Source organism: Canis aureus, chromosome 1 (genome assembly GCF_053574225.1).
Source record: "Canis aureus isolate CA01 chromosome 1, VMU_Caureus_v.1.0, whole genome shotgun sequence".
Lineage (NCBI taxonomy): Eukaryota > Metazoa > Chordata > Mammalia > Carnivora > Canidae > Canis > Canis aureus.
In genome coordinates, this window is record NC_135611.1 from 116,437,860 (window position 1) to 116,448,445 (window position 10,586).

The window sequence follows — 10,586 nt, forward strand, 5'->3', positions numbered from 1 at the left end:
AGGCAGGGTTTGGGGTGACTGGGTGACAGGCACTGAGAGGGGCACTTGATGGGTTGAGCACTGGGTGATATGCTATATGTTGGCAAATTGAACTCCAATAAAAAATAATTTAAAAAATAAAAATAAATAAAACATTGCAAGCTTTCATCAAGGTTGCAATCTTCATACAAAAAGCAGTGGCCTTCTTTTATACCAGTAACGATCAATTACATAATGTACAAAACATTTCCAATCACAAAGTCAACAAAATGAATAATGTGCCTATGATTTGAAGTAGGCAAGGAAAATGTAAACTCTTTATCTAAAAGTGTAAATACTTAACAAAAACACAGAAGAATGCCTGCTTATTAAAGAGGTAAACTACTGGGCAGCTGAGGTGGCTCAGCGGTTTAGCGCCACCTTCAGCCCAGGGCCTGATCCTGGGGAATAGGGATTGAGTCCCACGTCGGGCTCTCTGCATGGAGCCTGCTTCTCCCTCTGCTTGTGTCTCTGCCTCTGTGTCTCATGAATCAATAAATAAAATCTTTTTTTTAAAAAAAAAGGGGTAAGCTACTTTTATTTTTTTTAAAGATTTTGTTTATTGATTCATGAGAGACACACACAGAGAGAGAAAGAGGCAGAGACACAGGCAGAGGGAGAAGCAGGCTCCCCACAAGGAGCCTGATGTGGGACTTGATTCCACATCTTGGGATCATGATTCCAGGGTCATGACCTGAGCCGAAGGCAGATGCCCAACCACTGAGCCACCCAGGTGTCCCAAGAGTTAAACTACTTTTAATGCATAAAAAACCTAATACTGTAAAGATTTCAATTTTTATTTTCTCCTTTAAGTACTCTTGTCTGAACAGGATAAATAACAACACTTGCAGTTTAACAGATTTTCTTTGGTACATAGGAAATACAAGTTTACCATAATTTTTTTCATTGTGATTCTGTATATTTTCTCAATATTTACAAAAAGTTATTTATAAAAAGCACAGGGAAAAATGCTTAGAAAGAAAACAATAGAGGCACCCAAGTGGCTCAGTTAGTTAAGAATCTGCCTTCAGCTCAGGGCATGATCCCAGGGTTCTGGGATCGAGTCCCACATTGAGTTCCCTGCTTGGTGGGGAGTCTGCTTCTCCCTCTATCCCTCCCCCCTGTTCATGTACTCTCTCTCTCACACTCACTCTCTCTCAAATAAAATTAAACTAAAAAAAAAAAAAGAAAGATAACAGTACTAACATATTATTAAAGGACATTAAAGAAGTACCTGGGTGGCTCAGTTTGTTAGGTGTCTGTCCTCAGTTCAGGTCATGATCCTGGAATCGATCCCCATGGTGGGCTCCTTGCTCAGTGGGGAACCTGCTTCTCCCACTCCCTCGACCCTTCCCCCACCTCCCTGTCATGCTTCCTCTCTCAAATAAATAAATAAAATCTTTAAAAAAATAAAGGACATTAAAACAGCAACAATAATTAGAATAGCATGATATTCTATGTCATTTTTCTGTCTCTGCACATACTATACCTACATATAGCACACATACTTATAAATATGTTTTATATATATATATAACACACATACATATATCTATATCTATCTATATATATTTATTTGTTTGTTTTTTAGAAGCAGGCAACAGGAAACAATGATGTGGAAGAAATTATTCAATAAATAATAGAGTGTAGGGATGCCTGGGTGGGTCAGTGGTTGAGCATCTACCTTCAGCTCAGGGTATGATCCTGAGATCCGGGATATAGTACCACATTGGGCTCCTTGCAAGGCTCATGCTTCTGTCTCTGCCTCTCTCTCTCTCTGTCTCTCATGAATAAATAAATAAAATCTTTTTAAAAATAAATTAATAAAAAAAAATAAATTAATTAATTAATAATAGAGTGAAAAAAATTGAAAAGCTCTTGAGCCTCAGTTAATTACTCCCCTTGAGCAACCCGGGTGGCTCAGTGTGATAGCGCCGCCTTCAGCCCAGGGCATGATCCTGGGGACCTGGGATCGAATCCCACGTCAGGCTCCCTGCATGGAAACTGCTTCTCCCTCTGCCTGTGTCTCTGCCTCTCTCTCTCTCTCTCTCTCTCTCTCTCTCGAATAAATAAATAAATAAAATCTTAAAAAAAAAAAAAGAAGTTGAAACTGATGATCGCCTTTGCACACAAAGGTGTGTGATGTGTATGGTGTAGTAAGCAGAGTTCCAAATGGCCCCAGGACATTTGCCCTCTGGTTATTCCTGTGATTATCTGGATGATCTTCTCTGTTACCTATTGCTATGAAATAAAATGTCCCAAAACTTAATGGCTTCAAATAACAACAAATCAGTTTAGGTCAGAAATCTGTTTGCTGTTGGACTTGGGCCTCATATTCAGGATCTCTCAGACTGCAATCAAGGTGTCAGCTGAGGCCACAGTCATCTCAAGGCTCAAATGGGGAAGGATCTGCTTCAAGGCTCACTCCTCATTTATAGAATTCAGTTTTCATAGCTATTGGAATGTCAGCCTTGGTTCCTCATTGGCTGTGGGTCTGAGATTATCCTTAGTTCACAGATTGGCAGTTGACTTCCTCAGAGCAAGACAGCACAAAAAAAGTCTGTGAGCAAGACTGAAGTGACAGACTTTTATAACCTAGTCTTAAAAGTGAAATCTCATCACTCTTGCCCTGTTCTATTCATTAGAAGCAAGCCACTAAATCTAACCCACACTAAAGAAAAGGAAGTTACAAAAAGGGATGAATATTGGAGGCAGTGATTCCTGGGAGCCATTTTAGAAGCATCCTACCATATCTTCTTACTTGCTACTCCATTTCCCATTTCTCCCCAGTTTTTTCATTCCTGAGCCAGAGAATACTATTATAGGTTAATCAGTCACAAACATGTCTCCTGAAACTTGTATATCTTTTTCAGGTGCAAAATGAACACTGCTATAGGTTCTCATCTCTCAGAGTCCCCAGGAGAGACCCCTTTTTCCAACTGTAAGCAGGTTGCAATCATTTCCACACCCATTATGAAAACCTGAGATTTCACTACATACTTAAACTGAGGCCAACTTTTCCATGTGTAGTCAAATGAGATCATCCTTTCCTTATCATCAAATTGAAGATCTGACAAGAGAGTCAAATATCTCTCTGCAGAGACTTCATTTTTGTTCTGTCTCTGCTCCAGACCAAAGACTATGCATAGAAGAGATGCTGATTTTTCTAGTACACAATAGTTTAAGAAAACTGGGGCACATAGGAGGGACCTGGACCTCATCCCTCCAAAAATGGGATTAACTGGAGCAGTTCTGGGATATAAAGAAGTTTCAGGGTAAAAAATTAAAATCTTCACATAACCAGAATTCAAAATTGAAAAACCAATTTGAGCCATAGTTTTAGAATTGTAAAAACCAGAGCGTGCTTCTTGGAGTTTATTACTAGAGAAGCCTAGAATCCATGGAAGCCATATCTCTAAGAGGGCGGAAAACAAGACCAGATTTGCCATGGAGTTCATAAAATGTCAAGGTTTTTTTCTCCATTTTTGTCCCCAAACCAACCCCTCACCCTCATATATATACTGGGAAGTTTAGCAGGAATTTAGACACCTCTAAACTTCCTTCAAACCCCAGGATGTAAAACAGATGGACTGTAGCAGAGGTTCCACTGCACTAAAGCAAAAGTCAGCACTTTAACAGGATTTCCAGAAGTCTTACATTCTGGGATGCTGAGCTGCACTTGTGACTAGGCTATTCAGATTTCCTTTTCTGGACCTTAGGAAGGGCCATATCATCCATATAGAAGCTCCTTCAAGGCTCTGAGAAACTGCCTGCTTTTCCGCATCTAAAGTGAGAAAACTGCATAGACCATACCTGGCAGTGTCTAAACTACATGATACCCACATGCAGCCCTTCTCCTAGCCAAGATTACAACTCCCAGTGCTCTCAGGGCTCACCATTGTCATTTAGTATCCAGAGTATGAAATCATGGTCACTGTAACTAGACAAAATAAATACTTGTCCTTTTTTCCCCCTCTTTTTGCTGGTCAAAGCCCTAATCCATCATATCTTGCAATGAGATTAAGAGCCATTGTGGGGCACCAGGATGGCTCAGTTGGTAGATCTGTGATCTCCAGGTCTGAGATCAAGCCATAGAGATTACTTTAAAAAAAAAAAAAAGAAAGAAAGAAAGAAAGAAAGAAAGAAAGAAAGAAAGAAAGAAAGAAAGAAAGAAAGAAAAAGGAAGAAGGAAGAAGGAAGAAAGGGAAGGAAGGAAGGAAGGAAGGAAGGAAGGAAGGAAGGAAGGAAGGAAGGAAGGAAGACAGGCACCTGGGTGGGTCAGCGGTTAAGGTCTGCCTTTGGCACAGGTCATAATCCCGGGGTCCTGGGATCAAGTCCCACATCAGGCTCCCCATAGGGAGCCTGCTTCTCCCTCTATGTCTCTGCCTTTCTTTTTTTTTTAATATTTTATTTATTTATTCATGAGAGACACACAGAGAGAGAGGCAGAGACACAGGCAGAGGGAGAAGTAGGCTCCATGCACCGGGAGCCCGACGTGGGACTCGATCCCGGGTCTTCAGGATCAGGCCCTAGGCTGAAGGCGGCACTAAACTGCTGAGCCACCCGGGCTGCCCTGTCTCTGCCTTTCTATGTGTCTCTCATGAATGAATGAATGAATAAATAAATTCTTAAAAAAAAAAAAAACATTGAATAGCAGACATTGCTGAAGGACCGGGTGCCCATGACACATTCACATTAGGTTACACTTAAAGGAGACATTAAGAGGCTATTATCAAACTGTCTCATTCTTCTTCTCCTTGACTATTTAAAGTGAGGTGTAATACACATACCATAAAGAGCATAAAGAGCCTTGGCCTCTTTCCCTCAGCAGCAGCAGCAGCAGCAGATTGTGCAGACATGGCCAAGATTAAGAACTTCTTTAAGACCTTTAAGGAGGAGGTGCTTAAACAGCTGGAAGACCTGAAGGTGGGAGCTGTCCCAGCTGTGAGGCCGCAAAGTGACAGGTGACAAGGTTTCCAAGCTCTGCAAGATCTGAGTTGTATCCATATCCATCCCCTGTGCTCTCACAGTTATCAATCAGACTCACATAGAAAACTTCAGGAAATTCTACAAGGGTAAGAAGGGTAAGAAGTATAAGCTCCTGCATCTGCAGCTCATGCCATGTGCCAAATGACCATCAGGAGAACCTGAAGACCAAGAAGCAGCAGCTGTACCAGCTGCGGGAGTACACGGTCAAGGCTTGAGCAGTGGCATCAATAAAACACAAACAAAACAGTACATAAAGTACACTGATGTATACAGCTTATTTTTTACCTATATGTGCACCACAGTGACTGCCACCCAGATTGAAATGTAGAATATTTCTGTCACTCAAAGTTCAGTCAGGCCTTCCCAGTCTATACCCCCTAGGTGACCAATAATTCTGACTTCTATCATGACCAATTAGTTTTACTTACTTGAACTTCACATAAATGGAATCCTATAGTATATACTCTTTTGTGATTTATTTCACTCGATATAATACCTTCAAGATTCACCTATGTTGTTATATACACCAGTACTTTCTTCTTTCATATTGTTAGGTAGTCACTTTCTGATGCATCCTTCTATTGATAGGGCATTTTTGTTGGGATCACTTTTAGGTTAATACAAACAAAGCTTCTATTAATATCCTTGCCCATATCATTTGTAGACAAATATGTTCATTTCTCTTGGATGTATATTTAGAAGTGGAATTGAGGGTCATAGTACATTATAACCTTCTCTTACATTTGTAGAAAAAATAAAAATACTTTTAAAAGAATTAGTGTGTTTATACTGAATGGCTTTTAAAAATTTCTTCCTGACCCAGGTACATACCTGAACAAATCCATGTTTTTTATGTAAAACATGGATTCTATGTACTTTACTCTTTTCCAAGATACCCAGTAACTTAAATACTATGATGAAAAATTAATGATAAATACTATGATATAAAGTCAATGCTTGAATACTATGATGGAAAACTACTTGATAAGGGAATAAGAAAGGAAAGAATATAAGGCTAAGCACACACACATTCATAACAATACAAGGAATACGTGAGACAATTAACACTGCTCATTTCTGTAACTGGTTACATGATTATGGTTCTATACCTAGTAGAGTGACATAAACTTTCCTTCCTCAAGGGTCTGGGTCATTCATAGTCCTGACTGGAACAGGTCATTGTTTGTCACTGACCTTAATCACAGTGCCATGGTAATATTAACAGATGCCCTAAGAGATCTTCTGTATTCCAGACATACTCTTCCTCACCTCCATTGTGGAGGAGTAGTCCAATTTCTCGTCAGTAGTCAGGATTAATGGCCCCAGCCAACACTGGAACTCTCTTCTTTGCCTGTGGATTCAGAGGTATGAGGAAGCCAAAGTGGCTGGGTGGCAGTCTTAACTTGGCAGTTCCTGGAACTATTGTTGTGCCTCTTGATGGAAGCACCTCTCATTCTGGAACTAAGACCTCTAGGCCAGCAGGGTGCTAAGGCCTGGGAACAGAAAGCAAAAACTTTGCTAGTGGATCACTAGGGGGTAAGAGTGAGTGGTACTATTCCCATCTCCACCTATAAAGGAAAACCTACAGTTTTCCCCTACTGCGTGTTTCTTCTCTTTTTATTTCCTTTACTACTCATACAAAATACTTACTTCTGAGACTTCAGATCACCAAATGTGTGGGCCATTTCCCCAAGTAATTTTCCAAGCACCAGCTGGATGGAGAATTCAACTCAATTCTAACATTATCTGCCTGGATATAGTGTCAGATACCACAGGCTAGGGACACCTGCCTAGGTGGTGTCCTAGATGGCTCAGTGGTTTGGTGCCTGCCTTCAGCCTGGGGCATGATCCATGAGTCCCAGGATCGAGTCCCACATTGGGGTCCCTGCCTGGAGCCTGCTTATCCTTCTGCTTATATCTCTGCCTCTCTCTGTCTCTCTCATGAATAAATAAATAAAATCTTAAAAATATATATACCACAGGCTAAAGCTTCAGTCCCACAATAGTGGTCCCCCCCCTTCAGATGCCAATTGCAAGTAGTAGGTGTCCAAGTTACCCACAACTTCTGACTTGGATACAAATTGAAGGTTCCTATAACCCTCTGCTCAGTTTCAATTATTTTGCTAGAGCAGCACACAGAAATCAGGGGAACACATATACCAGTTTATTAAAGGATATGATAAAGGATAGAGGTAACAGCCAGATGAAGAGATACATAGGGTAAAGTCTTGGAGTACCCTGAGCACAAGAATTTCTGTCCCTGTGGAGTTGGGGTGCAATCACACTTTTGGTAGGGGTATGTTTGCAACCTAGGAGTCTTCTGAACCCTATAGATTGGGGATTTTTATGGAGGAGACTTCATCATTTAGGTACAATGGGTCATTAGCCCCATTTCCAGCCCTCTCTGCTTCCCAAGAGAAGGGAAAGAGACAGGGCTGAAAATTCCAAACTTCTAATCATGGCTTGGTCTTTTCAGGGACCAGTACTCATCTGGAAGCCATCCAGTAGCTCACCCAGAGTTGCCTCTGGGTGATAGGGAATCACAAAGTTTTCAAGAGCCCTGTGTCAGCAACCAGGTCAAAGACCAAATATTGGAACAAGAGATGCTCCTAATGCTATTACTTAGGAAATTACAATAGTTTTAGAAGCTCTGTGCTATTGGATGCCTGGGTGGCTAAGTTGGTTAAGTGTCTGCCTTTGGCTCAGGTCATGATCTGATTACATCAGGCTTGATCCCAGCAGGGAGCCTCCTTCTCCCTCTTCCTCTGCCTACCCCTCCCCCTGCTAGTGCTCTCTGTCAAATAAATAAAATTAAAAAAAAAAAAAAAGGAAGAAAAAGCTCTGTGCCAGGAACCAGGGGCAAAAGCCAATATATGTATTTTCTATTATCTCACACAACTCCTTGACCTCCATGTCCATGAATCCTGGATATTGGAGAAACAACCATTTTTCAGATGCTGATTCAGAGGAGATACAGACTTATGGAGCCAGCACGGTTTTGACACCCAGCTGGTGCTATAACTGAATCTTCAAAGTGTTGTTCCATCCTTCTATCAAGCCAACTGCTTCAGTATGATGGGAAACATATGACTGGTGAATTTGTTCAGCATGGACCCACTGCTGCACTTATTTTGCTGTAAAGCGAGTTCCCTGATCAGAAGTAATGCTGTGAGGAATACCATGAATGAGGCATTCTGTGAATCCATGGATAATTTTATCAGAAGCTTTGCATGTAGGGAAAGTAAATCCACATCCAGAATAAGTTTCTATTCTAGTAAGGTCAAAATGCTGCCTCTTCCATGATGGTCCTATGTAATCAACCTGCTTCCAGGGAGCTGAACACTCCAGGGGATGGTGCTATACTGGGGGGGCTCAGTGTTTGTCTCTGTTGTTGGCATATGGAACACTAAGCAATGGCCATAGCTGCGTGAGCCTTGGTGAGTGGAAGTCCATATTGCTGATCACGTACCTAATCTCCAACCCCGCCACAATGACTACTTTGTTCAAGAGCCCATTGGACAATGACAGGGGTGGCTGGGGGGAAAAGCTGTTAGCCACAGAAGAGGCCATCCCATCTACTTAATTATTACAATCCTCCTTTGTTGAAGTCACTCATTCATATGCAACACAGGTATCTTCAATTTTTCTGCCCTGATTCAGACAAGTTTATCCATTTATCTCTTCCCCAGATTTCAATGCCCAAATTTCCAATCATGTTTCTTCCATTGTATTTGTCTGTATAAGTTAGAGAACTCAAGTAGTTCTTCTGGACTGTAGCACCCCTCCTCATGGGTCACACTTCACACTGCACTTGGAGGAGCCTGCTGGGACTTGAGTCTAGTCATAGGCCTGCAAATAAAAGGGGGTGAATTGGGATTTCCGAGAAGTAGCATTGCCTAGCATGGCCACTAACTCAAGGGAAGTCATTACACTTTCTTTAGGCAATGCGCAATTAATTCTATCAGATGGAAATATAAAGGCTGATGCCACTGTTGATTGGGAAGCCACTGCCACTAAGGGTGGAAAGGCCACTTCTGCTGATGAGGATGCTTCCACAGGCAAGGAAGACTCAGAATTTAGGAGCTCCAGGTCCTAGCTACACCAGAGCCTTCCACTTGTCCCCATGCCATCTTATAGCATCCCATTCTTTCCCAATCAATGCCCTCGCTTTAATAGCATTTAACACCATTTAACTATTCAGCTAAGAATTTTCCATATGTTTCAAAAATTCCATTGTTATTTCTCTCTTCTTGCATTTTACTGTAATCAGCCAGGAGGAGCCAAGCCACACCTCCAATTTCATTACTCACAAGTTCTACTTCCCACAAAACACTAGATGGAATACAATTTTGCCAAGTTGTCACTTTCTAAAAACTGACTTTCCTCCAGTTTCCAATAACGTGTGCTTCACTTCCATCCAAAATCTCACCAGTACTGCCTTTACCATCCATATTTCTACCAACATTCTGTCGATAATGTATTCTCTAAAGATTGAAGTTTTGTTTGCAGCTCTTTTCTGAGCATCACCAGAATCACCATTAATGTCCCTATTTTTTGAATGCCTCTAAAAACTCTTACAGCCCTTACCTATTCTTCAATTAGCACCTACTTCCAGTACCAATTTCTGTCTTGCTCATTTTGGGCTGCTATAATGCAGTACAATAGACTGGGTGGTTTATAAACGCATTTCTTACAATCTTTGAGGCTGAAGTCTAACATCAGTGGGCCAGCATGGTCAGTCTAACATCAGTGGGCCAGCATGGTCAGTTTTTGGTGAGAACCATCTCCCAGAATAAAGACTGCCACTTTCTTGTATCTATCCTCACTTGGCAGAAAAGTTTAAGAGAGTTCTCTGGGATCCCTTTTATAAGGTGACTAATCTCAACCAGGAAGGGTCCATCATCAACACTTAATAACCTCCAAAAGGTTCCACTTCCTGTCAACACATTGAGGGTTAGGACGTCAACACATGAATTTTGAACAGACTCATTCAGTCCATTTCAAGGCCCCAATCGTTTCACTGGAAATTCTACCAGACGTTTAAATAATAATTAATGTTTCTACACTACCTCTTCCAAATATTGAGAAGAGGCAATCCTTCGAAACCCATTTTATGAGGCCACCATCACCATGTTAGCAAAATGAAGCAAAGACAGTAGAATAAAAGAAAACTACAGGCCAGTATTCCTCATGAACATAGATTGGAAAAATCCTTTTAAAAAAATCCTCAACAAAATATTAGCACACCATAGCAATCACAGCAAATCCAGCAATAGGTACTACATACAAAGTACGCACTACAAACAACTGGGAGTTTATTCCAGTGATGTAAGGCTTGATCAATATTTGGAAATTCATGAAGATAAGCATAACAGAAGAAAAAAGAAAATCATATTTTACTTATTGTATCAATTGGTGCATATTTCAAGTAGAATCTCAAGGAAATATAGAGGGTTCCATGGCAGTGTTTCCAGATAGCAAAAGGTTTTTCAAAGTTATAATTGAGCCTGAGAGGGAAAAAAAAAATCAAATATATGGTGCTGTCCTGAAAATGTAGCCTCAGAATAATGATGAATCTA

General features: G+C 40.9%; 1 pseudogene; it reads left to right on the plus strand.

The window, feature by feature from the left end:
• Positions 1-4,875: 4,875 nt before the first annotated feature.
• On the plus strand, positions 4,876-5,782 carry LOC144321360 (large ribosomal subunit protein uL29 pseudogene; annotated as a pseudogene).
• Positions 5,783-10,586: the final 4,804 nt, after the last annotated feature.